The sequence below is a fragment of the Sinocyclocheilus rhinocerous genome, unplaced genomic scaffold, assembly GCF_001515625.1.
Source record: "Sinocyclocheilus rhinocerous isolate Xijiao unplaced genomic scaffold, SAMN03320098_v1.1 scaffold494, whole genome shotgun sequence".
Taxonomy (NCBI): domain Eukaryota; kingdom Metazoa; phylum Chordata; class Actinopteri; order Cypriniformes; family Cyprinidae; genus Sinocyclocheilus; species Sinocyclocheilus rhinocerous.
This window is the reverse complement of record NW_015628684.1, coordinates 1225321-1231416: the sequence shown is the minus strand read 5'-3', so window position 1 is coordinate 1231416 and position 6096 is coordinate 1225321. Positions and strand designations below refer to the sequence as shown.

The 6096-nt window shown below is 38.2% G+C and overlaps 1 protein-coding gene across 2 annotated transcripts in view; it reads right to left on the bottom strand.

Moving 5' to 3' along the window:
* LOC107738056 (kin of IRRE-like protein 1) overlaps window positions 1-6096 on the bottom strand; it is a 41612-nt gene that overhangs the window by 34511 nt on the left and 1005 nt on the right. The gene's annotated exons all lie outside the window — the stretch shown is intronic.

The window sequence follows — 6096 nt, the reverse complement described above, 5'->3', positions numbered from 1 at the left end:
GTGTCGCGATATACCGGTATTGACGATAACCGTGATATTCAAATCATGAAATATCGACACCGTGTTAATTTAGGGTGTGACGATACACCAGTATTGGTGATAACCGATACAGTCTATGAGCACGAAGCGCTTACAATGTGCGCATCCGGTGTAAAGAATGATGGAGTCACAGCCTGACGCCGTGTTGCTTCAAACGCATCATTCTGCACACCGGGTGCGCACATTGTAAGCGCTTCGTATTAAAAACTGCAAAGCACAAAGGGAAGAGAAATTGATGCGTAAAAGGCTGAACGAATGACTGACAGCCACAGCGGAGAAAAGAGTTTGTGTGAACTTTAATGTAAGGACTTAAATATTCATATGTAGCTCACATTAAGCTATCGTATGGCTTCAGAAGTAACACAGAATAATTTGCACAATCGGGGAAAAAAAATTTAAAAAATAATCTGACCGATACCCGATCCGAGAAAATGGCACTATCGGCGCCGATACCCGATATGAATATCGGATCGGCGCATCCCTAGCAACGTTCACAACATATTTTACTTCAGACAGAAAATTTAACCCATTTATGAGTGATTTTTCATTTTTAACTAAGAAATTAGGGCCGGACTTCATTTTATCATTTCGTAAAAAAAATAAAACATTTGTACATGAAACAAACCAAATCAACTGGACTTTTTTTTTTCAAGCAAACATTTTCTGCAAAATATGCACACACACACACACGCACAAGTATTTAGGTATTTTGACAGACTATTATTTCATGCAAAGTGTGTCATGAGAGTGTTTTGGGGCAATTTGCTTGTCACTAGCCACGTTACCATTACCCTTCAAATTGCGCAAATTAAAATCGCAAAATATGGAAATACGTCAATTTTGCAAAAACTCCCATATAATCGCAAAAAAAGTTTTTATGCTCACATGAAGTGGTTTTTCAGCCAATTCAAAAAATAAATATATAACAAAACTGCAACGGAAGTTTTTTTTTCGCATTTACAAGTGACCTGGCGTACGTAAAAGTCACATGATCAGTCTTTAGTAAAACACTATACTTTAGTGTTTTAGTCACATAACATTGGTAATGGAAATGGCGTCAATTTGCAATAGGTTTTTTACCGAAAAAAAGGAATGGGATTTTTACTTCCGGAACCCAACTGTTGCACTCCATTGACTGAGTAGTGAAAAGTGGGCGTCACATACCAGAATGGAAACAAGTGGTTGGAGGAGTAGTTGTTTCAGAGGTGAAGCAAGTTACTAGAGTTTGATATAAGTTAATGAAATTAAATATTTTTTTGCTAACAGCTAACAGCCCATATTTTGGGCTCATCAGACTACAGAAACTCATAGAGGTTTGGAGGGTGAATAAATGACAGAATTTCTATTTTGGGTGAACTATCCCTTTTAACTTTTTTTGGATTAACTTGCAGTAATGAATGATCCTCAGTAAGCCCAAGAACATGCGTTAGGAAAGTCAAAGGGGCCATTTTGAGTTCCCATTGACTTTAGTGTAGAAAAAAAACATTTACAATGCATCTTTGTATTGAGTCAGCACCGGAACAGCTAGCGTTTTAACAGCTCTACATTTTGGTCCACAACCTCACCGGGTGACCGGTAATAATGCTTTTGATGCAGAATGCCTCGCTGTCTCCCCAACTGTGAATGGCCTTTATTCGGCCAGCCGATTGGCCAAATTCGTCAAGCAACTCTCCCTGATTTGAAAACTTCAGAGAACGAGAAATGACATCACCATCATCATCAGCCACATTCCATTGCAGTGGGGGAGGGGAAGCGGTGGGAGGGGTGTCTGAAAAACTCCCCACACACACACACAACAGAGGAGAATCTCATCAGTGTCTACAGTACATAGTGGCCTCTTCATCATGCGCTCTCTTTTAATTCATGTGCTTCTCCATCTCTCCCTCTCTCTTTTTTTCCCTCCCTCTCCCATTCCATGACCCCTCCCCCTCTCCTCTGACTACAGGAATGTAAGAAACACATCTGGAACTTATTAGAATGAGGGAAGGGGGAAAACGAACTGGGGGATGGAAAGAGGGAGAAGGGAAAAATGAGAAGACTGAGGGAGTGAGGAACGACAAAAGAATGAAAAGCAGAGTGAGGGCCAGAACAAGGGGCCACTCGACGAAACCATTTCTGGAAAGAAAGAGATGTGCAATGCAGGAGCGAGGAACAATTTTAAAGACATAGTTCAGCAGAAATTTCAATTGTGTCACTATTTACTTGCCATCATGTCGCTGCAAACCTTTCTTTCTACTGCAGAACTCAAAAGGTGAAATTATGAAGAAAGTTAGGGTTGGTTTTTGTCCAGACAGTTGCAAAGAATGGGAACTTGAGCTTTCAACTTCACAAAAACACTTTAAAAGTGTCAAAAGTAGTATATGACTCAACGTGTTATGTATAAGTGCTGTTATAATGGAGCTAATAGTCTCCAAGTGTTAAGTACTACTGGGTTATTAGTCAGACTTCAAAAATCTAAACTGCATCATTTACATGACATTTTAAAAAGACAAATTATTAATTTCTGACTGAAATACAACTGAGTCAAATGTGAATTCATGAACAAATCATTCAGTTGAGTTCAGTGAACCAGATCAACTGAATCATTGAAAAGAACTGACTAGATAAAGAATACTATTCACAATTCAAACATCACTGCTTACATTTTTAAGGTATTCTATGATGCTTTTGCACCTTTTTTGAGGCTTGAAAGCTCTAGTCACTATTGTTGTATAGAAAAAAATGCCAGTTCATTCCTCAAATTCTCCTTTTGTGTTCTACAGAAAAAAATGAAGAAAGTTCAGAAAAAAAAATTCAGAATGATGTGAAAGAACAAGAAAGAATTTTCATTTTGGTTGAACTATTTCTTTAAACAGCACAAAATAACAGCTAATGCTGACAAAACACAATGTGAATGAATGGAAGACTGTTCATGTGAAGGGAAACATGGCATGTTCAAAATCGTTTCAATGAGAAGGGATGTGGGAGCCCCTAAAAGAGGCGAGGGGGGTTCAAAGATCCTCGTCTAAGCCAGCCTTTGAACTTTTCCCCCCTCATATTCATTGGAAGCAAGAAAAAGAAAGAGATCGGAGAAGAGAGGGTGCGAGCAGCCTCTTCTATGAGAGCAGTCAGGTATGAGTAATAATGCCTTTCTCTCCCTCTGGCCTAAAGCACTCCCCCCTCTAGCTCACCCTTCACCCATCCACCCACCAACAACAACAAAAAGAAAACTCCAATCTTTGTCAATTCAGTTCCTCAACTTCAGACACGACGACACCCACAAACACACTACTTGCTTCCATTAGAAAAAAAGAAAATCTACATATTTTCATAATCGACTAGTCAGTGGGTTGTCTGAACAATGAATTGTCTAATTGGTCTTAAAGTTGCAATGAACTGTAAGTAGCAAAAGGTATTTTATTCCATATTGTGACACATTTGAGTAAAATGGATTATTGAAAAAGAAAAAATGTAGGGTGGGGACCTGGTTTTGTCATCGGTTGTTGATTGGATGGAGGCAGATCTGAATACGAACTTGCAACTAATTGTAAGCAAGAGGCAGAGTTTAAGTTGACTAAATGACTGGAGAAGTCCAAAATACGTCACCAGAGAAGTCAGTAATTTTCACTGAAAAAATGAGTCATGACAGTCTGATTAAGAAATATAAGGTCAAAACAAATAAAAAAACAAAACATACACTACGCAACCAAAACATGAACTGAAACTAAAAATGAAAAGCGAGTGCAAACTAAATGGAATGTTGGGGTCATGATTCACTTTTTATTTTAAAAACCATAAAAGAAAAATGCCAGAATGCTTTCCATTACTACATACAGTAGTATGCACTAGAAACTAAAGATTACAAACCAATTGCTAAATCATATCTCATCTCATTCAAAAATAAAACTTCTGTCATCACCCTCATGTTGTTATAAACCTGTATGGGTTTTCTTTCTGTGGAACACACAAGTAGATCGTTTGAAGAACGTTGGTAATCAAACCGTTTCAGTTAACAGTGACTTCTATTGTATGGTCAAAAAAAGAAATTTCTTAAAATATATTTTTATGCGCCACAGAAAAAAGAAAGTAATTCAGATTTGGAAGGATTCACCCAAAAATTTTATTTCTAGTAATATTAACTCACTCTCAGGAGAAACAGGCTGAAAATTGTATGCGGATACCCTCTGCAGAAGGTCTGAAATCTCATTCTCAATTGTGCTCAGATCCAAAAATGGTGAATCAATGCGTCACATAAATGACACAACAAGACAATGTTTGAAGATGCGGAATGGACTGAGACCAAAATTTCACTCCTTACCAATTTCAGTTCCTTACACAAAGCTATCATGTGGTTTGAAAATGGCACAAAAGTCATACAGTTTGTCTATGGTGTCTTTGTTGCATTGTATGAAAACCATTTAAAAAGTGTTCCATGAAAAAAAAAAAGTTTTCAATGTGTTTGGAATAAGACGTAACACAGTAAATGAGACGCTTAGTGAGCTATCATTACAAATAGAGCAGGTGGGCTCAATACAGCTCATGGAGATCTACCTTCAGTTCTAACCCTGCTCATACACACCTGCCTGTAATTTCCATGTGAACCTGAAGACCATAATTAGCTGGTTCAGGTGAGTTTGATTAGAGATGAACGAAATCAACTCCGCAGGAACAGATATCCATGAACAGAAGTTGAATATCCACTTGCTGCACATTCATTCCACAGTAATTAGTGGGGAAAAGTTGCTGATGCTGAAAAGTGATTTATTAACATTATTAATAACTGCATATGATTTTAGATTCAACAGAGTTCTTAGTTTGTAAAGAGTTAACAATTTCAGGACATGCCTGTGTACCAGTGTGATTCATGGGACGACTGCAGGTTTTATTAGAAGCATTGCTTCTGAATGACTCCTGTCTGCCAAGATGGAGTGGGCCTGATGCATAGGCTCACGTTACAACAGTTTTAATAAAATAACACCTAACATGTTTAGGAATGCCTGACAAACCCATAATGAACAAGATAGAAAAACATACTGCTAGCTAGGGTAACAAAAACGGAAACGTTAGTGTATCTGATCTGCAACCTGGTCCAGTTTCGAATGCATATGGAAATTAAGTGCACACAGAAGGATACAAGCACATGACAACAAAGAACATCCCTTACAGTATATGCGCATGTAGTCATTTCTTGGGCAGGTTACTATGCTTCACAATGTGTTTAATGTTGACCTATATTACTACACTGCGTACAGCACCATCAAACAGTTATTAGAAAGACAATGGCTGCATTGTTGTGAGGTCATCACAATTGCCTCTGCTAACCTTATGAAAGTCATTACAGTAATGCACCTCTTTAAAAAGCTATCTGATGGGCTAACTTACATGCCAAGTCATGTTGCTCTATGAGCCGAGGCGACTGACCCGAGTATATTAGCGTTCCTACAGCACCGATACCTTAATACTTTCTATCTTAAGACATAATAGCAATAAATCATTACAAATGACATCAGTGCGTGTGCATTACTGTACAGTTGTTCCAACAAATCCAATGTATGCAAAACTTAAATTAATATTCAATCACTTAAAATCAGTAAAATTGTCAGTCTGTCACATTCTGCCTTTTGTTTTCCACAGACAAAATGAAGTCATACAAATTCAGAACAACACCGAGGTTGAGAAAATGATGACTAAATGAATTTTCCCTTTGCTACCTGTAATGCATATTGTGCATTTCACACTGTACTTTCATTCATTCTAGTGAGTCATTCTGTATTCTGCTTCATTTTTTATAACAGCTCTAAACATTGTGTGATGCTGAACAAAGCCGTGTCTGAATCCCTGAAAGACCAATCTCCCCAGATCTTGTCGCATGCTGACGTTCAAAGCAGCCATCAAGAGTCACCTGAACCTGTTTTCAAAAGGTATTTCTCGATGAATATGCATGTTTCTGCTTTGACTGTGGACCTTATGAGAATGGCTTACATCATCTGTTCTACCTTACCGGGACAAAAACACGCCCCTCACCTATGATGGAGTGGTCTGTACCTGCGCTCCCTCTCTCTCCGACTCACTCACTCA